The sequence below is a fragment of the Falco punctatus genome (genome assembly GCF_963210335.1).
Source record: "Falco punctatus genome assembly, chromosome: 12".
NCBI classification, from domain to species: domain Eukaryota; kingdom Metazoa; phylum Chordata; class Aves; order Falconiformes; family Falconidae; genus Falco; species Falco punctatus.
In genome coordinates, this window is record NC_137592.1 from 4,890,200 (window position 1) to 4,916,003 (window position 25,804).

The 25,804-nt window shown below is 45.6% G+C and overlaps 1 protein-coding gene across 1 annotated transcript in view; it reads right to left on the reverse strand.

The window, feature by feature from the left end:
* Positions 1 to 6,956, reverse strand: part of LOC308071871 (uncharacterized protein) — a 358,228-nt gene extending 351,272 nt beyond the window's left edge. Inside the window, exon 1 of the transcript XR_013931346.1 lies at positions 1 to 6,956. This exon is cut by the window's left edge and continues 32,337 nt beyond it. The gene's annotated coding sequence lies outside the window, so the exon portion shown is untranslated.
* Between the last annotated feature and the right edge of the window lie 18,848 nt (positions 6,957 to 25,804).

Consider the following 25,804-nt stretch of genomic DNA (forward strand, 5'->3'; position numbering starts at 1 on the left):
TAGTGGCACATATTGTTCTAAACCAGAATTAAAACCCTTCAGCTTTTACAGGGCTGAGCAGAGGCACATCCCCCCACTCTCATGCTGCTCAGCACTAGCATGTAAGTCACGTGGAAATGGAAAAGCAAAGGGACAACAACTGGCAGATGATGGATTTCTTAGTTTACTTGTGCTCAAAGACGACCACAAGGTTCCTTTGGGGTCCCAAACACAGGCAAGTAATGCAACAATCAACAACGGTCGCTCTTCAGAAATGCAAGGTCACACGTTTTGGAAGGAACAGCCTGGCTCCAGACTAAGCAAGAGCAATTGAATGAGGGCCTCACCTGAGAGTAAAAAAGTCCAAACCCACCAAATACATATATTATGGTATATCAGGTTGGACAGAGAGTATCACAGGGAATGAGTGTGCCATTGTACAATGTCAGTGGGATGTCTTCACACGTGTGCTGCGTACAGCTCAGGCCACCTCACTGATGGTGTTATAGGAGGTATGACACTTCTGATCTTTTTGCCCAAGTGTTTCATACCTGATGCACAAAATTTCTGTGATAAGATTCCTTGTGCCCTGAATGTAGGCACACAAAATCTAGGAGTGAAATCCAGTAACTCTTAAAACATTCAAGTCTCAAAAAAAATAGTTTTCTCAGTCATATACAAAGCCATCTGGAAAGCATGGAGATGCTCTGGTGCCACAAGCCAGACACCGGTCACCAATGCCCACATGACAGGACCTGTCACCACCACCATTTCACAACCAGGAGTATAAAACGACAGGAACTTTAACATCCTCAGGTCTCCTGGAGGATTCCTTCTGGCAGGTAACCTTGCTACCCCCTTCCTAGAACTGCTGCCTATTTCCCAAAAAAACTGGGAAGGGTCCAGAAGACCTCAGCTCACTCTTTCCAAGGTCTACAAAACAAGGATGGGAAGGAGAAGACAGTACTGGGACAGAAGTGCAGAGTGCCACTTGCTGTATTTACAGGAGAAGACACATCCATTTGCTGTCTCCTTTCTCCCTCCCATTTCCCCACCACCCCTAAACGTGCATTCGCACAGGCATCCCCCATAGCTCCCACACACTGGTGCAGCAGGAGAGGACAACATGAAGCTGGACCAGCTCCACCTCTGCAACCAGAGCCGCAGGTGATGCGCTTCCTGAAAGAGTTAAGGCAGTGCAGGGCAGGGGGAGCGCGAGCACTCGAACAGGTTGTTGGTTTCAACAGACAGATTGGCCCTTGCTATGGAGTTTTCTGTTTTGAGTTTCCTCCATTATATTACAACCAAAAATAATAATATTAAAAATAATTATAATTTGTTATATATTTTGTAAGCCAGCAAGAAAATAAGTCTTGATTCCCACACCAATGCGGTACATAACCCCTTGAATTTACCTTTACCTTCCAAAAGAAGGAAAAGGAGCAGGATTTCAAAGGTGTTCAAATTTTGGAAGTAGACAAATGACATACAGTGCTTTGGGTTGGGGGGTTTTGTTTTGGTTTATTTGGAAGGCGGGGGGGTGTCCCCACACAGAAAAGCAGGCCAGGTCCAATTACATCCTACAAAGACCATCTCTGCATCTCCTGCACCTCCATGTCTTTTAAATCTCCCGGTAAGCCTGGCATCAGGCATTCACCCACCAGTCCCACCAAAGCCAGCACGCATCCGAGGACAACGCTGGGAAAGAAACTAAAGGGCTGACATGCCAAGGGATGTCTCTCGAGTCACTGGCTGTTCAACCCAAGCCCAAAACCTGAGTTTTCATTACACAAGGAGCCTGTTAAAAAAAATTCTGATGGCTAGACGTTTGGAGACAAGAACTACTTCTAAAGCGGCAGTGATAAAGCTTTATCATTTCACCATATGGACACCATATTTCAGAGACTCCAGCCCATCTTGCCATTTTTGATTTATCATCCAGTTAAAAACCGATGGGGGTCCTCCGTTATACCCACCCACCTCGTGTTACACATCTCTTGTATAGATCCATCACCTCTGCCTTGAGCATTTGGCTACCACTGCTCCACCTCCACAGCTTCACCCCCAAACCCAAGAGCTGAAATAAGTCAGTTCACACAAAAGCGGCCACCCGCCTGCTCCTGCCTCCCCAGCAAATGCTCCCCATGGCACTAGACCAGAGACAGCCCCATGATGGGCACCCACCCAGCTCCTCAAGCTGGAGAAGGGAGGTGACAGACATATCTCCTCTCCACCTATTTAGGAGCTTAATTTCAGGCAGTCTTTTCTTTATTTTTCCCTTTTTCCTCGTTTTTTCTCTTTTTTTTTTTTTCTTTTCCTTTTTGAAATCATGCCCTGCATTTCTTCCTTTCACTGCTTCATTAAAGTCATGTGTCCAGCATAAAGAAGGCATCACTACTAGGAGGATGTTAGGCTTGTAAATGGCCTGGACCTTGTGCTATATAATGCAGCAAGAAGTATTTTAACGGTGATTTATACTGTATGTAGAACAACACAGAGCAAGCCAGGGGCAACACACTGGGATCCTTTAAAAGTGAGTTCTCTTCTTCCCATTCAGCTCCTTAGAAGTTAATGATTTAGCATTGCAATTATCCAATAAGAATTATTCTCCAAAACGAGCAGGATGTCATGTAGAGTCAAAGTATCCTGCTTGCACCAGGCAGCCAGGCTCGCCGGGGACATTTAACTGTTTCTTCCTGTTCCACTCTGAAAAGAGGCAGCCAACAACAGCCCCGAACACCTGCGTGCGCACTCAAACACTTGTATGCACATGATAAATTTGGGTGTAGGCATAGAGATCAATAGATACTAAAGGGATAGATAGATGCCAAAGGGAACATAGTGTTCCGTAAATCAGTAGGCAGAACCATTGGCGCTGATCAGAGATACAACAGCAGTAGCATAATTGTCTGGTTTGGTAACTGTCTTTCTTGCTGAATAACGGTAATATTTATATGAACTATCAAGCATGACCCTGTTACACACTGTGGTTCCCTTGCCATTCCCACATTTCCTATTAAACATGCCTAAAACTCTCCATTTTAGTGTCATTTTGCCAATATTTTCAACTAACTGAAAATATTTCACCGCCCGCGTATAAAAATGGCACTTTTTTTTTTTTTTTTTTTTCAGATGGATTTTGTGAGCCATCATCTTTAAATTCCCACTTTGCATTCAGATTCACAGTTTAATCCCTGTTTGGGACAGTCTCACTCCCAAATGGCCAACACACGACTTGTGGACTTCAGGAGGTACCAGTTGTTTCCCATCCTGCTTTCAAATACATATGTAACGCTTTCTTCTTTTCTTCAGCCATCCAATATACACTTGCCCATCAATCTCTGGGGCTTCACCAAATTTTCCTACTAACTTTAATACCCAGACACAGTAATGTGTTTTGCACATGCTGAGGTTACACAGAGAAGCCCCCAGCATTCAAGCAGAACGCGATTCCCCCAAACCGTAACCACGCCGGCCAGCCAGGTTTGGGCTGGCTGCTGGAGTGGCGCCATCCTCCCCTTCGCAGCCTCCCCAGCAAACCCTGCAAGGAGTTAATTGACAGAAGCTTTTGGGCAGGATAATATTAGCTATGTTTGGCAGCCTCTCCACTTCTAAACTGACTACTTTAGCCAAAAAAAAAAAAAAAGGGGGGGGGGGGGGGGAATCAGATATTAAGTTTCATCCTAAATATTAAAAATTAAAATGAAGGAGCCTTTTTAGATATGGCATTGGTAGCTCTTTGTAATTAACCTAGCCTCCTCCCCAGAGAAATTTGGGTTTAATTTAATTTTTAGGGGGATGAGGAGCATTATTTATTGGTTTCTTTCAGGAAGGCTGTGGGCAAGCACACCAGGAGCAGTGAAAGGAGTCATAATTTTATTATTTTTTTTCTCACATTGATTTTGGAAGTTTAAGGGGGGAAAGTAGGATAATGGATAGGACATAATTTAGAGACAAAGATGGGAGATGCAGACCAAACAGGAAGAGCCAGAGCCAAAAAACAAAAAACCAGAAGGGGCAGACTTTGAAGTATTCAATTGATGCCAACAATTAGATATTATCTAAGCTACATCATCCATGATAGGCAAAGATGTTGAACCACATTCAACCATGTCCTGGGATGTTAGGGAATACATTAGTGTATATGCTGCATGCATATCATATATTCCCCTCTGCTGGGGACTGGGCCAAACTATATGACCCTAAGCATGGGTTACAAGGGCTTAGCAGCTCCAAAAATGAAGTCTGGTTTGGGCATTAAACAACAGAAAGCAAGCAGCACAGGGTAAAGGTATGGTTTCCATAGTTCTTACCATGGCCTTTGCTATCCGAGATTCTGAACCTTGTCCCTGGTAGGAATGCTGCAAACTCAATTTCAGAATGAGATGTTTGTTCTGCACTGCTGTCTAACTGGGATGGGAAAGGGCATTATAAACAAGCCCAAAACATACTTAATTCAGTCTTGGGGAACAAACATGAGAATACTCTCAAACTTCTATTTCGATATTTCCTTATGAATAGGTATCTATATTTGTAACACGGCAAAGGAGAACCACAGAGGGTTTTTTCACCTCTTGTGGAGTGAGATAAGAGCTGAATTGACCAGATGTTTTGCAGGAAACCTCAACCTATTACTCACGCAAAACCTTGCGCAAGCTAACCACGATGCCTTGGACTTGTTAAAAAGGCCAGAACTGGGAACTCTTCTGGTTTGCAGGTTTGTATAGACGGCAGTACAGCTCATTTCTTACCTGCTTCCTATCCGAGAGGGGACCTTATTCATGGCAAGGCAGACATCACCCCAGCTCTCCTCGTCAGACCACTGTAAATATGGAAGACATGCCCCCAGAGGATGAGCCAAATGGGAAAAGCAGACTCCGTTTTCTGCAGGTGCTATAACTGTGCTTGCAAGTGCTGCCATTGACGCTTCTAGCTTCTAATTAGACTTACAAATCAAGCACTAGGGCGGCAACATGTTTTCCAAGCCTAGAATAGCAGTTGTACTTGCAGTGTTTTATGCTCAGACCTGTTGGGGTGGGACCCCAACAAAAAGGCAAGAGGTCTGGGCAGGGGTCCCCACACTAGCTAGGAGCATTTAGAGGGTCTCATCCCCACCCAGAAACTGCTTTTGCTGCTGCAGAATGATGCATCTGCGGCAATATACCACCTGCAAAGCCTGAAGCAGAAGCTGGGGTGTCTGATTCCCCCCTTTCCTTAGGGGAATTCACAGCCCTGGTACATCGCAAGTCAGATGATACCTTCCCTGGCTCCAGTATTACCAAAGCTCTGAGCATCCACAGCTCCCACTTAACCCAGTAACTGCTTGGCCTCTACAGAACTGGGCCTGGTGACAAAAGAAAAAAAAAAAGAAAGAAAAAAAAAAAAAAGAAAGAAAAAAAAAAAAGGATGCTCATTTAGAAGAAGGGGAGGGTTTCAAGCAATTCTTCCTCTGGAAGTGAAAATACTCAGAAACAGACTCTTAAAACTAACATGACAGTGTAAATACTATTTTTCCAAGGTCCAAGCCTGAAACATTCAACTTTATGCTGTTTTCTTTATACATATATATATATGCATATTTATAAAATCGTCTATATTCTCAAACATCCCACATGACTGCCCAATCTTACTGTGATGCACAGCCACAGAGTGGTTAGCAATGTCATAAATAAAAAAAAAAATGGTGAAATCAAAAGGTCACTTGCATAACTGTCAAGTAAAGCAGCGGTGAAATGATTTACAGACACAGGAAATATAATTCGGCAGTGAGGAATTCCTTTGGCAGTTAACAGAATTAATTCAATGCAGCCCATCGCAGGTTGAGAGAGGGAGCCTAGAGTGAAAAACAACTCTTTAGGAAGAGGGATTCAAGGCCAGCCAAGCAACCTGAGCGTGCATTTGATGGCTAACCAAAACCTTTTGCTTCAGGAACAAGGTAGCGATGTGGGCCCAGAGCCAAGGGATGCCCACACTCTCCTGAGCACCCCTGGCTGCTGAGCCCCCCATCAGCAGCACCCAAAAGGCAAGGGGTACCATGAACCCCCTCACATCGCCCAGGCAGGCTGCATCCGTGCAGCATCCCCCAGCAAGGCTGTTTCTGGAGGCAATCCACTTGTCAAGTCAGTGAAAGGCACACATACAGCAGAAAAAAATAGTAAGCACTTTAAATACTAATAGTTTAATAGTTCTTTCATTTAAAACCGTATCTTTAAGTACGTAACAATATGTCATTTTATGTATGTCCTATAGTCAAATTACAAACCTGTGTGCAAGTGCGAGCTTAAGTGGCATTTAAAAATAGCCCTCGCTATTACTGCTAGCACATAATAAATTAATGATGGAGCATGTAGCTTTGCCTACAACCCGACAACCTTGTTCCTGAGCAAGCGGGACACAAGCTGGAAATAACACAGGCGAGTGCCTGGGGAGGGCAGGCTGCCTAAATTGGGAGCCTGCCCCCCCAAACCCTACCTTGACCAAATAAGCAATCCCGGGTCATTAGTGAGGGACCCCACCTGTACGCCCACCCTTCCTGAGCCGTCCTTCCAGGCAGTGACACCCATCATCTTATTTTATTTTTATTTTTTTCCCTTCCTTTCAGCTTTGAATGGCAATTAGGAAAAGGTTAACCGAGTGCCTTTCTCCCAGGAATCCTCTTCCTCCTTTCAAAATAACAGCGTTAGCAAAAGAAAATCCCAGATTAGGCTAACAGGTAGGAGCGTGGTGCAGCCCTGGGAGATGCTGTTGGAAGTGGGGAGATTGGGAGAATCATCCCAGCGGGAGACTAATACTCATCATTCGGAGCTGCAGCTGAGGCCCATTTGAGTGACAGGCAGCCGGGAGCTGAAAGAGCCGCTCATATCCCACAACTGCTGGCATGCAGACTTGAAAGAGATTTATTTCAGGATAATTAGCTGGGAGTATTAAAGGTGGCAGGAAAGATCTGCAATTACTGTTTAGCAAACAGAAGGGGGGGGGGGGGGGGGGGGGAGAGAGAAGAAAAAAAAAAAGGAGCCAAAAACAAAATTAAAAGACCCAAATATTTCTCCACTTGAAAGCTGTTAAATAATTGAAAAAGTTCAAAGCAACTTCATTGTATTCAAAGTAGTGAATTTGGGGTGGGGTGGAAGACAGAGCTCCATTATATGCGACCAGCTAAGTCTTTTCCAAGACAAAGCTTTGCAGATGCGATGTTCCCCAACTTACATGACAAACAAGAGCTGCATCCACCTTCCGCCCCATTTGCACACTCCTTCAGTGGCACCAGAAGGTTTACCTCTGGAGGATGCATTTGCTGAGCTAAATATATATATATATATATATATATATATATATACACACACACCCCTCTCTCTATATATGTATCTGCATGCTCAACTATCAAGAGTTTTGATGCAGAGTTTTGAGGTGGTTTTTTTGTTGCTGCTCTTTTCCAGGGCTGACAAATTTCCCTCTTTCCAGCAAAGAAGATGTGTTTTGCAGGAGTTCATTGGAGAAGGGGGACTGCTGGTAGTAACAAATCTCTTGCAACAGAGGTATACCAAAGTAAGTCTTGGGAGATGAAAAGGAGACCAAATATATGGAGAATTGTTATTGCGGTTTTACCTCCTTATGGAAATAGCGATACAGGTGCTGTCTGCATTTATTACAGTGCGGGGGTCCGCTTCTTAAAAAAAAAAAAAGAGGGAGGGGAGGGGGGGATTTTCCTTGTGGAAACCTTATATCAACCCAGGATAAACTTTATTCAGCTCCATCCACGTACCCTGGCAGTTACTGGCATCACACATGAGCGCATTTGTGCCAAATAAAAATAAAGTTCACCCAACACACACAGCCTCAAAGCATCTGAGATTTTCATCAGGCTTCAAGACTCATTGTTGCTGAGCCTCACGCTGCTCTTTCAAAACAAGGGGCCTTTTCTGCATCGTGCTCAATGATCTACAGTCCTCTAAAATCATCTATTTATTTATGCTCTATTCTGGGATTTGCCCTCTGCGATAAAAAAAAACACAACACTGCTTGAATTGTGTGGAAATAACAGGGCTGCCTGGCCCACTTTGTGGAGGTTAGATAAAGACAGGGAAAGCCAAAATGATTTTTAGTTGCCCAGCACCGGACCCGCAGGGGAAGAAAAGGAAAAGCCAAATAAAATAACGAGATGGGGGCTTCGTTGCCAGATAGGGCATGCTGCAGTACTTGCTGTACACAAGAGTGTATTTTGGCTAAGACAATGGGCAAAACCAGAATACCTTGGGTAAAGCAGGTCTTTTTTTTTCTTTTTGATTAGATAAATAAATAAATAAATAAATAAACCAGTTTGCTAAACACACCAATTTCAACGTGACTTTCACTGGGAAAAGTTTCTCAGCTCCAGGATGAAGTTTCCGGCCCAAAGAAACAAAGCAAAATGTCATCCCAGAATAGCCGAAAGCGAATCATCGAGGACATTCCCTTGGGCTGCAAGAAACCCAGTTTCCAGCCCCTGTTTTTGCCTGCCCAACACGGCCAAGGGCAGGCAGCTGCTGGCCCCACCACCAGCAGCTGGGATGTCCTGCCTCTCCCCAAGCCTCACGCAAACACATCTCACCTCTACGACACTTCCACAGAAAACCCTCCTGGCTCCATCGCCCATCACACCGTAAGTCATGAACTTAAGGAAAGTCACTCGAGTTTGGGATTTGCTAACCCACATCAGTGAAATTAACAGCATTTATCTACGTTAAAGGTCTTCACTCAGTGCTTATGGAAAGCCTCTAATCTCTGGAGAACTGCTTTAAATAGTGTTCGCATATGATTTTTCTCTACTGCTCTGGAAAGCAAAAGCCCATGTCATTCCTGCTCTCAGGTCCAGAAGCTGCCCCCCTCTCTCCTCATGTCATTACCCCACAGGAGATCCAACTCAAATCAAACCCCTCCCATGGCAAAGTCAAATCACAACCAACCGTCATCCATACCACAAGCTATGTTACTCCCAAGCATCCTCCTCACTGCAAAAACAGAAGTCCTATAAAGTGGTTGCGTCTCCTTGGAGGGACCACCTGGGCTTTCCAGGCGATGCTGGAGGAAACATCATAGATCTGCTTTCCTGCTCAGAGGGGTCACAAGCACAGCGAGAGCACATCACCCCCTGGTGTAAGTGCTACAATCCCACCATCCAAGCACACTGGCCAGTGGTCAAGTGGTCCCAGATGGGGACCACATACAATGGACCCACATCCCCACCACTTTCTGGCAGGACCTCCCACCCCAGCCTGAAGAAACCATATGATTTCTCTGCCTCTGCTCCCCAGAGTGTAAGTCGAAGAATGATAGTCTTTCTTCTATTCTTGGGCAGATTAATTATTTAATATTTGTAAAACACTTCAAAGATGAGAAATGCTAAGCATTATTATTACCCACATCAGTAGGATGACGAGAGCTTTATCTCATCTTTATAAACTTCCCAGGGAAAAGCTGGGGAACACAACGAAAACTGTCTCTGAATGCAAGAGGGGGGGAAGGTGCCCGACTCGCTTTCCAGTCCAAGGCATTCAAACCCAGGCAGAACTGGTCCCTCTGCACTCGGAGTTACACCAGTATCCCCAAAATAATGGAAATAAAGATCTCTGACGGTGTTTGAAGTCTGCCCCTGTCTTTCACCCGGGAAGTGGCAGCAGGACTGTGCCGGACGGCAGTGAGCAGTGCCACCCAGCGCAGCCCACGGCATCTCAAGGGACCACAGCCAACCATCCACCAGCGTGGGGACAGCTGCTGCACCCAGCAGCTAGCGTGTAATCCAACAGCAAGGAAATAAGGAGGGCTCCCTCAAACACTCCTCGCTGTGCACCTTCCTCCTCCTCACCTGCACCCCCCCCAGCAGCAGCCCACACCAAGGGGCCAGGGGAGCCCACCTTACACTTCAAAAAGGATCTGTGAATATTCACACGGTCTCTGTCACCTAATATCAGCACACTCATTTTCCCAGTTTGACCCACAACCTGTTCACATGTTAAACTACTCAGAAACTGTTTTCTTTTCACTGGCAGACTTTGAAGTAAATATAAAATATAAATATTTTATTTCTTGTAACGGGCAGAACCACAAGCACAGTTCTTCTGGAATACTTGGTAGAGTATTACACCCCAAAAAAAAGCATACATTTTTAATTAAGCCTGAGGCTCCCCCACCTCCTCCCGAGCCTGAGGTGAAGTCATTGCCCTCCTTTGCAGCCCAGGTTTCCCTTCAGCCTCTGCTTCTCTCACCGAATAAGAAATAATCAGTCTTTACCCATTTCACCATGTTAAAGCTCACATTTATGAAGTGCCTCAGCTAAAGGTGTTATGAAAAACACACATGGAAGAACATCTCTATGCGAGTGCAGAGAAACAGACTTTCTTTCATGGGGTGACAAACAGCTATAAACACAAATCACAACTATTTTTGGCATAGAAACTATTAACAAGAGACAGAAACACATTACACCGTATATTTCTGGGCTATGTTTGAATCTAACAAATTGCAAACATCTTTCCTTTAAATATTTCCCAATGCCTTAAGCCTCCAGAAAAGTATCTCCTCCTCTGCTCAGTTTTGCACAAGTATTTGGTGCCGTCCTCTTCGTGCTGTACTGATGAAATGAGTATTTTCAGAGCACCAAGTCCTTCCTTGAGTCTCGAAGCTGACAAAGACACAATCCTTGGCCTGGGCATCATATTTAAAATGCACCTGCCTGCCTGGTAGGACCTTACGTTTGCTTCCCCCGCGCAGGACTGCTCATCCTCCTAACAGGTTGCCAGCTAAGACAGAAATGTTCTCCACTTGGAGGCTGGCCCTTGGACCGGGGATGAGCACCATCAGTATGGAACCAGAGCCCACCTCTGCACAGCTGCCAGCTCCCGGGTGCCCGCTGGGGCAGGTCTTTGTGCTGCAGAAAGGGAGACGAGGACGATGCTGCAGATGGGATCTTTTGATCATCCCTGTTTAAATACACAGCAAGCCCCTGAAGAAAGTCTGAAGCGCGTTGTAATTACAAAATAGATCCCTGCTATAGAATCACTATTGTTTGTTACAGCAGGTTGAGCTCGGATAGCTCTTGCTATGTGTAACCCACAAAACTTGTACAAGAGCATTTTATAACTGGTAAAGAGTGAAGATGATACAAACCCAAACAAAAAGGTAGAATGTATTAAGGAAAATTCATACCATCCTCCTCTATATGGATGTATGTTTTGATTTTCTCGCATCATTTATGTCTGTGTATATATAGGAAGAACAACGTATATATGAGAGGCATATAAATTTTGAGATGAGGACTTGTTTCACAGTGATTTCAGGCAGTATTTACAAGGGGCTGTTGTAATGCTTACTCAACGCAGGTGACCAAGCACTTAATGGGAGCAAGGGGGGCTTTGTAGAAAGTTCAATAACTGTCCCTGTGCCTGTGCACTAAGCTTATGCTCGCTCCCAGCCATCGTCTGAGTGAGCTGTTCTTCAGTGTGAGTTGTCACTCCAGTACTAATAAAATGTGATGGTCTAATTGTATTAGCAATTTCCCATCATATTATATTAATATGCATCATACTAGTATCCATTTTCACTAATGTGACATGAAAGGCAGTAATTTGATTACTTTTCCCTATGATTACGGGGAGGGCGCTTGGCCTTCTGGATGGGCCATACTTCAGGCAGCCACAGCACTGAGCTCCTGGTCCTGCCTCCATCCCTGACACGCTGCTTTGTGTTGAGGTGGTCACCTCACCCTCAGGTAGCCCGGTGCCACAGCCACTAAATACACAGTTTGTAAAATTTTGGGGAATCTTGAGTAAAAGCAGATGTTAGACATGGGATGAACGTGCTGGAACAGTCTCCATCCATCCTGGTGTTTTCCTGTATTGTCATGTTTTCGAAAACTCCTAACTCCATCTCCACGAAACTTAATGGAATCTTCCATATAGCAAAGGTCTTACCTGCGGCAGGTGCCTCAGCCCTGACAATGTACATCAGCGGTGCTCTCCTTGCTTATATGTTAAGCCTTTTATAATACTTCTTTCCTCTTTTGTGGGCAAGCCTTTTAGAGCCCTTCCGCTATCGCATTCCTTCTGCTGTGGTCTTTAAAGAGGCAAATACAGATTATAACTCAGAAGAGGCTCATGTAATTGCAGGCTTTGAGGATGGTGATGTTATTCTGCACATTTCACTTCAAACCCAAGCTCAGGGCATCTTTCCTTGCAGCTTTTAGGAAATACTATAGTACCAATGTGCCGGAGCTACCACTGTAAATGGGAACAATAATATTTTTTTTCTTCTTATACTTTGCAAGTTTTTGCAGCAGAGACTGTGTCTTATCATGGCTATTTGCTGCCACTAAGGCAATCTTGACAGGTCCACAGCATAAACAAGCAAGCCAGCATCCTCTCCATACTTTCAGAAAATACACTACAAACTCATGATGCAGCCACCACTTCTCTTCCTAATTAAAGAGCTGATGCCACTGGAAATATTTCTGCAGGACCACTCCGCGGGACCGGTAAAGGAGAAGATGGCCCCAGATATGGTAAGATGCATGCCTATCCTGAGCAGCCTTGATTGGCGAGGAGCTAGTTGGTCTGGCAACCCACCCACTCCACAGCAAGAATTTCTGTTAAATCATACAAGTTTGGATAGTCCCGTGACGCTGATTTGCTTCTCTGCCCAGAAGGATAGTCAAAACTCATGTAGCAGCTCCGTTTACTGTAGAACAATAAACCATGGGAGTGCGCCATAAATCCCAGTAATGTGCTCGGAGGAAGGCAGCCACTCCGAGGTCAGAGTCAGAGCTTCTTGGGAATTTTCAGACAAAAGATTTTTCATCAGAAATTGCTGATTCACCAAAACTGAAGCTTTTCCATACAACAAACCAATCTCACTGAAGCTTTCATTAGGGAAGATCTTCCTGGCCCTGGACAGAATTAATGACCGCAAGAAGAGAGGCAGAAGCCTCCTCTAAAATAACCTGCAGCTTTCACCTGGATCACGAGGGACCAGTGTCAGCACCATCCCATGCATTGCATCAGCCCATGCACACTGTGGTGAGGCTGTTCCACCGCCTCCCTGGACGGAGCTGCTGTGCTTCCAAGTAAGAAATTGCATACCCATTTACCCTGGGAGAGCGATGCTCTGTAGCAGAGGTCTCCGTAAGGATGCAGAAAGGGGGGAGCGCAGAGTCTTTCCCCTGCTGACAGTGCTTGTCCCCCAAAAGGTATTTCATCGCTGATGCCAATGGGAACAGCCCCAACAGGGTAATAACCACCGCACCAACCCTAAAACTTGCCACCTCCACTTCTCATTCTGCCATCCCCATCACTCTGCCCCTCTCCACCCCTTTTGCTGGCATCCGCTACCTCTCAGGAGCAGAGAATAACGACAGCACAGACCCCAAAGACACAAGCTGGAGGCACGGCCATAAATCCTGCTCAGCTCCAGGTCCCCAGGGATGCAGCACACTGCGGGAGGGGATGCAGGGCTCTGGCAGACCAGATATACGAGCCAGGGGGATGGAGGGGGAACCAATGTATTTATCTCCCTCCACCATCTTTCAAACTTAATCCAAACCAAAGTGCCCTCTGGGATCACAAGAGTTCACTTTGAGCCTCTGTAGTGTGGGACAAGTAACACTCGAGCCTCGAAGCAGCCCCGCGAGGCAGCAGCACAGACAAGCACCCATTCCCCGGAGCATCCCTGCCACGGCGCCACCACGCCTGCCCAAGCAGGTACTGAAAGGGTTAATGTCCTGGCCTCCCAAAACAGCAATGGTTATTTTTAATGTATCAGGGGAAGGAATCTGGACCTCTACTATTTTTGGTAGTTTCCCTCTTTAATTCTCAGCAGAAATGTTCCCAAAATCAAACCACCTGGTCTCAAATACCTGCTCACACATGTCCCCTGTGCATGGTGCCCAGACCAGGGCTATGGGTCACTGTTTCCCCCACACACCGTCCTTATTTCTTGTTTGCGGTTAAAAAGCAGAACCCCCCGAAATGCCCCAGGATGTCCCGGCAGCACTTCTGGCACAGAAAGTACCGCACATCCTGGGAAGCTGCCTGCTCACAGGAGATTTACAGCCTGATTTGTGTTCCAGCATCCTGAGTGGATGCTGGAAAAAATTGGCTTGGTGGTAGTAAAAGTGATTAGATGAATTCTGAAAATCTGCTTGAAGGACTGAGAGAAAACACAAATGAGGAGGCTGAGCAACAGGCTCCACCAGATACTTCCCCATGAAGCGAAGTGCACTTCCAGGTGTGGTGCGAAGCCAACACCACGATACCCAGGTCAGCATCCAGACGGTTTCCAAGTGCTTGCCCATGTCCAGAAACACAGCCATGCAGAAAGCCATTGTATTGATACAGAAACAACCCGATTTGTTTAAAACAAATACTTTCCGTGCTGTTTTCCTTTGAAAAATTCTGAGCGCCGCCGGCGCCAGGCGCGCAGAGGCTGCTGCCCAAGCAGGGTGGGTTTCAGCTCCAGGCACCGCTGGATGCCCAGAGGAGAGGGGAAACAGCAGCAGAGCCGAGCGCCTCTCCCAGCTCCCGCCGGGTGATCGGGTGCTGCTGGAATAAATCAAAATCAGTTATGGGAAATGTAAAATTATCATTTGGAAATCACTCTCTCTGAATAATTCAGTCATTGACTTTCACATCAAACAACCATTCCAGCCACCCACACACACAGTTCAGTCTCCTGCTTAGTTTTAAACTCTCTTTAATTATCGGCATTAACCTATCGCATTACTATCTCATCCTTATTTCATGCCGGGGGAGGGGTCAGCAGTTTGATAAAGCACAAGGGACTGGAAGACTTTGAGCTGTCCTTCCGCTCCTCCTGCCCGCCTTGGCAGGGCTGCCTGGGCCCCGACTGCGAGCAAGGACACCCCAGCTTCGCTCAAAGCCTTCCCATGGGGAACAGCATCCCCGTCCCCAGCCCCACCCCCCTGCCCCAGCATGGTGCAGCTGGGCAGGAGCCAGTGCCTCCACGTTTCCCCCGGCCCTGGGTAAAGAGTTTCTCTAAATAACACGTGCTCTTCTTCACACTTGCGCGTCACCCGGCTTGCACAAGCATCCCTTTCCAGGTTGTTTTTCAGGAAGGTTCTCATTAAGCAGCAAGCCAGAGCAGCCTCACGTAATCACCTTCTCCCAGGGTGTTAATCACGTCCAGCAAGCAGGACCCCACCACCCCCCTGCCTTTATTAGGATCCTCCATCTAACTCCCCAAACGGGCCAGAAATTTAAAGAGTACATCCAGAGCAAAAGTTTATCCTCTTCTCTTTTAAGTTCCCTTTTCTCCCTGCACTTCGACAAGATGTTTAAGTTCGTTTCACATTTTATTTGTCTACTGAGCTCCCTAAGTTAGGAAAATTAGTATTGTGCGTGCGGTTTGATTTAATTAGTAATTGGGGAAATAGGTCTGGCATGTTTCATGGAGGCTTGGGGAAATTGTCAATTAGCATTGTGTTAATTGGTGTCTGCTGTCCTTGCTTTTTAGTTTTTAACCCCTTTTACCTTGTTCCCACTTTCAGTATGTAAAAATCTGGCTGCTTATTATTCTTTAAGTAAAGGATTAATTGCTTGAATTCCTGCCTGTGCTGGGTGTCCTTTTTCCCCTCGCAAGGTGGGATTTGAGCGTGTCCTCCAGGCACTGGTTTCAGAGACTCTGGTGGAGTCACCCCCTCCCGACCCAGCGCCACCCTGCCCGGGGCTGGGGTCTCTCCCCCGCTGCCAGCGCCAGCCTGCCTGCTCCACAGCCAGCTTTTCCTCCCAGTGCTTCCTTGCCTTTTCCTCCTCTCACCCACGTCGTTAATCACTTGCTCCAACAACCCTGAAATCCCGTACAATTTACCAAGCACAAATTTGAATAAAGGAAAGATGAGCAACAAAGAGGGAGTTTGCCACAAAATCTAAAAAGTAAACTTTGACGCAGAAGCCATCAGCCAACGAAAGCGAAGGATATTCACTTTAAAAGCTCATGCTGTGCACTTTAATTTGCCGTACTGTATGTCCAGTGGTAAACTAGAGGTTTCCATCTCTGCCTAGTGGGAACAATTAATTAATCATTAATTGTTATTAATAACTGAGGTCCTGATCCTGCAGGCAGACACGCATACACTTAGCTTTAGGACATCCATGCACGTGAGGTTAAGACACTTGCAATCTCTTCCAGGAGCAATGCTTCCAGAGCCCGAGAGCATTTTAAGCACACGTTTTCCCAGCCCATGCAGAGCGCATCCCTGCAGAGGGGCATCCTGAGGAAAGCAAGATTTGTGAGGCACGAGCCGAGCACAAACGTTCCATTTCGGCATCTTGGCTGGAGCCTCCCCATCCCTGCACGATTTTGTGCATTCAGCCAGCTGAAACCCACCGCCCCAGGCGGGACGTCCCTAACCACCTCCTCAGGTCTGGCTCTGGGGAAAGCTGCCAGCGATGCCCAGGGAGGGATGCTCCTGAGCGCAGGGGAGGCTGTTTATGCACAAGCTTGGCAGGGAGCCAGGCAGAGCGAGCAGGTCTAGAAATTATTCAGAGCACAATTAAAAAGCATCTTTCCAAGCAGAGACATTTGTATGGCAAACTCCTCCTTCAGCCCCCAGTTTGGAGGGGAGGGCCATGTGGGAGTGGGTGTGGAATGACCAGTTCAAATTAGCTCAACTGTCTCAAAATCCACCTGGCATTTCCAAAGCTGAGGTAGGAGCAGCACAGCCTAAGGTTTTTCCAGTGATTCCCAGCCATCCCTGCCCTCGCCTTCAGCGGGGATTGTGGTTTGCCTTGACAAAAGACCTCTTTGCTTATTGTCCTAAGAAAAACACTGTAGGCTTTTGTCATACCAGGATAACCCAGGAGAAGCCGAGACTGAAGACACCCAGCGAGTACAGGCACAGAGAAGGTACAGCAAACACCAACCTGGAGCTAAGCCAGCTCCCAGAGCAAAGAGACAAGGAAACATCAGCACCATGTTTTACCCCAGGGTCCGATGCCAAAGCCGCCAAGAGGCACGGCACGCTATGATGGACCGAGCTTGGGACTAGCACTTCGTCTCCTTCGGAAATAAGAAAGGAAGACCCCACCTTCCTCCTCTTCTTGATGGAGTCTGGGTCCTTGCTCTGACAGGGTAGATACCCAGGAACCAAGCAGGCATGGAGAAAGTGACCCCGTCTTGGAGCAGTTAGTTGGGATCTAGCGATGCCCACACCAACATGCATATGATGGAGTCCTGCAAGACACGGTCATCCAATGACCAGCTGCAGGACCCACAACCCCAAGCAAAAATATCTGCAGAAATAGGGCATCTCTCAACCACCAATGGAAGATGCTGCCTTCTCAGGGATCTTTGCTGCCCACCAGAGCGGCCCACTCGAGGGGCACAGCACGGGAGCTAAAGGAGTCAGTTCCACATTCGAGCGGGTAAACGCAACCAACCTGTGAGAAGGTTACAGGGTTCTAAATGGTATTTGCATAGAATTAGAAAGTAATAATTAAAGTAGTGAATCATCTGAAAGGCACTATACTAATACTGTCTTCGCAATAATTATCTCACCAGAATTTCAGAGGCTGAATTATTTCCTATTGGATTTACAATTATTTTGTAAAAATAACAAATCCTCCCTAAGAAAGACTATAGTACTCTAATGATAGCACTTAAAACTGTCATACAGTCATTAACTAACTGATCTTCACAACACTACTGTAAGGTAGGAAAGTATCCTCATCTCCATTTGGGATGTGTATAGGACAAGGGAGTGGAGCCCTGCTTTCAATCAAAAATGAGCAAACTTGTCCCAGTCGTCTCACAGAGTTATTAATCACCTGGAGTACCAAGACACACACATTTTAGCCAGTGCCTTGTTCAAGACTGCATCAGGTCCTTGGTAAAGCAGGAATTAATGTTCATGTAAGAGTCATAGCCATCAGTTCTCTCCCATCTTCAGTTGCATCTACCATAGCATCCCTACACCCAGGCACAATCGCCATTGGCCATCCATCTCTGACAGTGACGTGGGGAAACAGGGCTCACTCAGAAACAGAGGGTCAGGAAGAAATACCACCTCATGGGCAAGGGAGGACGACTGCAGAAGAGAAACACTGACAGGAGGATGAGCCCCAGCTTCTCCCAACCAGACCTTCAAACAAGAGGGGAGTCTGTCTTCCCACTGTCTCAGAACGATGTCTCCCATATTAAAGCATCCCCCTCCAAGGCGGCATACGGGACTGCAGCTGTTGGCGAGACTCTCTGGTGATACCTGTAACACCCTGCACACTCCCAAAGCGTTACCCCTTCGGTTATTCCTGGGTAGTGGCAGGGGTTTAGAAAGCCAAGCTGTCGGAGGGGATCACGGATGTGCTCGGATATGTATTAATTAGAATTCCTGCACAGTTTTCTTCTGTTAATTATAGCTTAATTTGATTGCTTAATAGCTCTGGTTTTCGTAATGTTTAGCACCTGTTGTAAATTGCACAAGATAAATCGTCTTCTACCATCTACTCTGTTTACTCCTAAAATTTTGCATTTCCCTTTCAGCTCCCGGCTTTGGATTTGAGCTGTCGGCTCTTCTCGTCTTTGGCCTTTTCACCAAAGAAAAAATTATTTTTTTTCTCCAGTGGATTATTTAAGCCATGAAGTGGGTTTCAGTTAATACTTTCTTAAAAGCTACAATTTTAAAAAATAATAATGGGTAAAGAGGAATATCTGCATACCGTAAAGTGTGCAAATGTTGACCCATGGTATTATGCAGACTTTCACTCGTGGGTCATCCTTCTTCATCATTGTCGTTTCCCTCTCCCTTTCCGAGGCAAGGAGAGGGGGGATTCATCCTTCTCTTACAGGATTATTAGACAGAAGTGGAGGCCCCTGCATCATTAATTGATTTCTTCTATACATTGTACTATGATACAATTTTTCAAGGCTGTGCATAATTGTGTTCCCTGTGCCACTGCTCTATGTTCTGTCCTTGTCATATTGTCATTGAAGGCTGATTCCACCCTCTGTAATTGGAGATGTTCTACTTTTGGACAAAGGTGTGGGGGCAGCTCAGGGGAACAGCGCTGACATTTACTTCATCAATTTATTTTTATTGTTCCTACATTTATTGCTGCTATAACAGCCCTTTAATAGTTATATCTCCTCCCTGTAGGGTATTCTGGTATTTGAAATTTTTTTAACTCATTTGTTCTCATAGATAACAGTAAAGTGCATTTCACGCTAACCTTTAGGTTTCAATCTTCTCTCTTTCTTTGGCTCTGAAGCAGTTGCAGCTTTAAACTTTTACTGCATTGTCAGTCTAAAGGCCAACACCACCGAGTCCATTCTAGCACTGGAGTAACCACAAATTAGTGGTCCTGAAAATTTCAGGGAGGCGAGTCCTAAACCCAGAGTACCACTATTATCGTAATTCAAAATTGGCCATCCTTTTAATAGAGGGGGAGAAAAATACAGTAAATACTAGCATAGAGTCTCCTTTTACAGTCTTCGGTCAAACAAGGGGTTATAATTGCATCTTTATGACTGGCAACGTAACTGACTCCACCGCCACCCAGCTCGTGCCCTTCGGTACCTGCAGAGGCAGTAAATGAGTTCAATGTTTAGACAAAACCACACCTCCGTCCACAGGCTTCCCTTTGTCCCCTTCCCAGGTGGACCTTTTCCTCTCTTCATCTTTATCATACTTGCTGCTCAAGCTGCAACTATCGCCACAGGAAATAAATAATTTCTAATAATTAACTCAGGGGTGGGTTTCAGCAGGTAACTTTCACTCTTCAGAGATACCCACCACTAAACTTTCAAATACAAGCTGTCCAACAAATGGTCTTGATCAGAGGTGGGACCTGACCTCGGGCACTGGTTTCCCACTGTGTGCCCCGCAGCATCACCCAGGACCAGCCAAGACCCGCAGCAGCCAAGGACAAGTGATGCCACCAGGTTACATCCAACACACAACATCTTGAAACAGCCACAAAAGCCCGACCACCAGACAGGTCCTGCTCCACTGACATTGCAAGCAGTTTTGCAGCAATGGAGAAGGAACCTGCACAAGCCATGAGCTTCAGGTAGACAAAGGACCTTCCCACACCCAACCATGCGTGAGCACCTGGTCCAGAATGACAGGCAACCACAAGGGAAGTGTACTTTTCTGCCAACACTGAAACCAAACCTATGCTGTCACCGTATGAAAGGGCAGTTGCTTGTCCCTTTTTAAATAGCAACTCTTGGCAAAACCACTTCTAACCTTGCCTCCCTAGGTCCACTCCCTGTTGTTGCACAGAGATGCTTTTCTTCCTGAAAGACTCTTCTCTTAAAGACCCTGCCAAGAAACAGCTTAATTAAAGCAAATGGAGACATTCAGAATGAGAACAAATTAGGCCAGAGAGATAAACTAGAAATGAGACAATAAAGGACAAGGAAGGAGGACTTAAAACAGTGGAAAAGCCAATGTTTTTAAGAGGAGCTGTATGACTTTCTACCAAATGTACCCACAGCTACTTTCAAGCAGACTATTGTGTGCTTTGTGGAGCATCTACCCACAACTGCACCTGTTCTTAAATACGTCCGCAAATACCTGGGTACTTCACCATAGCAGTAGTACCAGTGGTGCTTTCTAGAACGTTAACGGTACAAACACCCACAGGACTGTCCCTGGGCCTGCCTTTCTGTGAAAGGTCTGATCCTGCTGTCCCCTCTGTAGAGCTGCAGGCCACAGTAGTGTTAGTACACAGGACACGCAGGAGATAGCCAGTGCCCTTGGGCTGGGTAGCGAGTTAGTTTCAAAAGACTTTGCAGGAATGACGACACATTGCTGGCTCAGAAAATCTGAGCAGACATGCCTGGTCAGAACCAGTGATGCTGCACTCCCGGTTACACCCACTAAAATCAGGAGTCACTCCTCTGAATTCAGTAACACTATTGCACCAGTGTAAAACTGCTGGGAGTAAGTTTAAAAAAAAAATAAATCAGAATTTATTACTTCCCTGACAACACTCACCCAATGAGACCCACGAAAGGCTATAGGATTAATTAGCTGGGTCAGCGTTCAGCCCCAGAACAACCCAAGAATATAACTCCTAGACTTCCACGGCTGATTTTTCAAAGGAGTTTTAGCTTGATCTCTGACTTTTTACATCGTCATGGTGTATGCATCAAGTTGGATTCACGCACCCATTGTGAGACATCGCAGCCCAGAGCAGTCACAGCTTGCTGGGGCTAAGGGCACAGTACCACTCTTGATAATCTGATGGAATCACAGAGTGGTTTGGGTTGGAAGGCACCTTAAAGATCATCTAGTTCCAACCCCCCTGCCACGGCGAGGGACACCTTCCACCAGACCAGGTTGCTCAAAGCTCTATGTACTTGTGAAAATGGATTTTTTTCCCTTTAGTAGATCAAAAATACTCACATTGAAGAAATATTTTAAAATAAAAATTCAAGTCTTCAGTCCCATCCTCCTCTTGTACGTACATTTTGAGACAAGCTTTCAGCCGTACTTGAAGGCTGCAACCCTACAGCTTCCCATAGAAAGCACCCTGGAAATGGCATGGTGCTCTCCTAGATGGGCCATTACTTGCATCAGCAGGACAAAGAGTTTCTCTCACCATGATTAAAAATAACCAACGCTGGTAGGAACAAGTGTAACTTAAAGCACAGTTTCAGTGTTATTAGTGGAAGCAGTATCTGTATATTTGCTTCTCAGGAGCCTTAGTGACACTTATTTACAAAATAAACACGAGGGAGTGGGGGAGGAGGGCGGAAGGAGTGTGAGGAGAGGCTTGCTCATAATTTTTAGACTTCGTGTCATCTGAATACTTCCAGGAAGTCATAAAAATAAATAATTTCATGTGAAAAGGGAAGGAGATTTTCCAAAAGCTTCTGAGAAAGAGAGTAAGAAAATCTACATTAAATTGCTGGCATTGCAAAAGTTCATATTTTCAAGTTAAAGAAAGCTTTCAAATATTCAGACTGAGAATTCACATGCTTTGATTTTGTTCGTGATGCTCTTGCGCTTAACTTCTAGGGTGGATTTTTTCTTTCTTTAAACAACAAATTATTTTCTGAATTTAGGCAAATCCTGCTGCATACTCAAGCAAAGCAAGCATTTCACTCTGATTTTCAGGCACCAGAGGCACCGGGGTCTCACAGCCATTTGCTGCAGGAGGTGAGGTGGAGCCCGGGTCTGTTTGCAGCACGGTTCGTTTGCTTCACACGCACAGTGCACCACGTACACGCTGCCCCTTCGCCAGTGCGACATACGGGCAACCCCCTCGTTCAAAAATGAAGCAAAAAAACCCCAACATTGTCTAGCCTCTGCAGAGCAACTCTGACCCCAGGATTGACTCTAATCCACACGATTAAGGCAGGGAACAAACTCTCCTGCTGCTCCTGAAAGCTCTGCCCAAAAGAAGCCGTGCTTATTGTAAAACCAAAAACAATACAGGGTGTCTTCAAAGACTGGCGAGCGGTCACACATGAAGGAAAAATAGGCATCCAAGCCTACGTGCCCATGGCCCCCGCTCCAGCAGGACCACGTGGCCAGGCTTTCTGGGCAAACCCACGGTGCAAAGCCAACCGAGAAACAACCCCATGGCCTTGTGGTTTCTTAATTAATCCTTGATCTCAGATGCATCACAGCCCTGCAACAGCTTCTGCGCTGCCACTTGCAATCCCTTTAACCAGTTATTTGCAAATAACAATATTAAGGGCAATATCAACACAAATCAACAATTATAATATTGGAGCATCCACCATATCTTTATCCTGAAACGGGAACCTCATCACAAAAATCAGTCACCAGCTCTCTGTTGGCCCATGGTTTTATAACCAATTGCTGCCTGGCCACAGGTGCATTGAGAAGTGAAGATGTAGCACAAAGGAGGGGTGCAGGAGTGTAACTTGTGCTTCAGTTTAACTAAGGCAAGAGGAAAGCCAAGCCTTGGAGCCATTCTGTATTTGCAAGCCGGCTAAAAGCAGTGCCAGAGCATGGGTCGTTCCCACCTCTAAGCAGACCAGTCCAGTCAACATGGAAAATCAACACGCAAAAAACAGACGTAGGGGCTTTTCCCCATGAATTAACCTTTTTTTTTTTTCCCCTTTCCTTCCCACCCCCCCTGCCCCCCAGTCCTTCAGGACCATTTCACACAGAGGTTCAAAGGCAAAAGTGCCAAAATACCCCAAAGCTTTGATGCTCTTTAGGTGCTCTGCTTCAACCGGAGCAGGAACATTTCACAAAAGGGAGACCAGCTTCTGTACCTATAAAAACTGACAGATTGATTCAAATATCAGAAATAAAAAGTTTTATCTTCAGACCTCTCTCTGGGGTAAGGTGTTCTGGCTTTGGTTTTGTTTGGATTTGTTTTTTGTTGTTATGTTTGGGTTTTTTTAAAAACACATTTACAGTTCCCATTTCTAGCTGTACTCCACAGCCAGCAGAGCCAGAAAGTTTTGTCTCCCCACAAAGAAAAGTTTTGTTTCTGTTTTTTTTTTTTTTAATTGTTTTCGTTTTGGTTAAAGTACATTGTAGATTCTGTTTCTCCTGAACATCCCTGTTTGCCAAGAAAGGTGACAAAACTCAGGCAGCTGAAGAAAAAAAGTGAAAGTAAAGGCAACAGGTCACACACAGAGTCTGTAATAAGCGAAAACAGCAATTATAATCATATTGGATTTCTGCTGTTACACTATGTTTAAGGCTATATCGTAGTTCCCATTAGGGTCCTCCCAGTATTTCAAAGGATTTAAAATTAAACTACAAAAAAATTGCTGTCACTTTACATTTGCCCTCTGCTCACAGATAGGACTGCTTTCAGGTTTCTAAAACCGACACCGATTTTGCGCTTTTATTAATTGATTTGTATGAGATCTGAAAAGCAACAGCAGAAGTTGAAGGAAAGCAAGTTTGCATCAGGTCAAATGCTGATGGGCTTTTCTAAAGAGAAATTGTCCACACTGGCAGGATTTTAATGCCAAGGCTTTTCTCGAGTAGACTGAGAGCAACGGGTGATTTAAAACTACAGTTACAGCACCAAAAGGTTTTGATGTTTGGCCGACCCGAAGCTTAGCACCTTGGAGAGGCACCACTCCTGCCCTCCAAACAGCAATTTCTATTAGCAGTCTGCACCAGGGAGGCACCAGGTATTTCCGAGCTTGTATCTCCCTCTCCGAGTTGTCCCCAGCACCACTTCTCCCGAGAAGAAATTTTCCCTGAGGCCAAATTTCTCCACAATGTAACTTCTACCAAAGCCAGTTGCACCACGGAAAAAAATTAGTCTTTGGGTTAAAATCGAATACGTTTCTGCAGTTTGGGACATTTCTGCTTCTGAAGTTTTTTTCTTATTGCTACCTCCTGTTTCCCTATTTTGTGGGTTAGCACTAGGATTTTTTTTTTTTACTTTGCAAACTTTGTTCCCCCTGTCTTTTTAACTTAGTTTCCTGTTTATCAGAAATTATGCTTAATTTTACTTTTGGTAACAACAAAAAAAAATCCTGATTAGCTCACCTGAAAAAATGACCATGGCAAAGGTTACTGCCCCACCATGCAGCAGCGTTGCGAAGCTTAATTAATGCTGGCACAGTGTTTTGAAGATGACACATCCCCTAATCACTCAGCTGGTGTTTTTTTTTTTTTAATTTTTCTGGTTTTAAGCCTTATGATAACGTTATTGTTTGGAACAGTACTGGGCAGCATAGAGCAGTTCACGTCCATGGCAGCTATCCCCCAGGCTAGCAGAGGCGGCAATTAGCACACGGTCCCCGTTTCTGGAGGTCAGTTCCCCATCCCCTCCAACATGCTCTGGTCACATCCTTTTTCCTGGAGAGGTGAACTTCCAGAACAAAACTTGCAGAGGTCACTCCAGTCACGAACCATACTCCTCATGCATGACAGGGATAACTGAGCTCGTCGGCAAAATGGGGTTTGGGAGTGATCCTCAACAGCAACAACTCTGCCGAGTTTCCCTGTGGAGGAGGTGCAGCTGCCGCAGCACGGATTTGGAGCGCATACTGTTTAGGAACATCTTAGACTCATCTTTCCCTCTTGCTACATGTCCCTTTGTGCTTTTTTTAATTTATAATTTATTATAGATGTCAGTTGACAGGGCGCTTGCTATGCCTAGCTGGAGCTCCCTCTAAAGCGCTTCCCAGTAGGCTCTGTATAACTCCCCTTTGATTACCATGCGATTAGTTTGTTCAGCTGATGGCCTTTCTTCTCCAAGATCCTCATTGTGTCTCCTGCCTCCTATGCAGTTCTTAAGAATTTAAATGAGCCATTTTATGTCTTTCTACAAGCAGAGATCAACAAACCAAGCCCCACCCTTCTGCTTTCACTTTTAGTGTGCCTAATAAAAGTAGTGTGAGGGTTGGGTGTTGGTTTGTTGTTTTTTCTTTTCTGGGGGTCGTGGCTAATGGAGAATTTTATGTTGTTTCTGACATTGTTTGTGGTGCCTCCCACCAGACTACGTGCTCCTGAGGACAGAAAGACGGCAGCATAAATGTCAGGGAAATGCCTCTGCTGTGTCAGGTCTAATTAGACATTTGTACTTGTGGGACAAACACATTCCTCATAAAATTCAAAGCTCAGCCTCACTTAGCACGTGCTCAGAGAGACTTGTAAGGAGAAAGCATCATAAACAGCACACAGACCTATCCAAATCTGATGCAATTTCTTCCAGCATTTTAGTTCAGCCCCCACAACACACACCTCCGTGCCCACTCCTGCCCCTAGAGACTTCCAACACATAAAATAAAGATGCCTTGCTTTTGCTGTGCTCTATCCAATTGATTTCCAGAAACACAGAAAATCCTTAGTCTGACACTCAAGACACCAAATTAAAAACGAATGAGC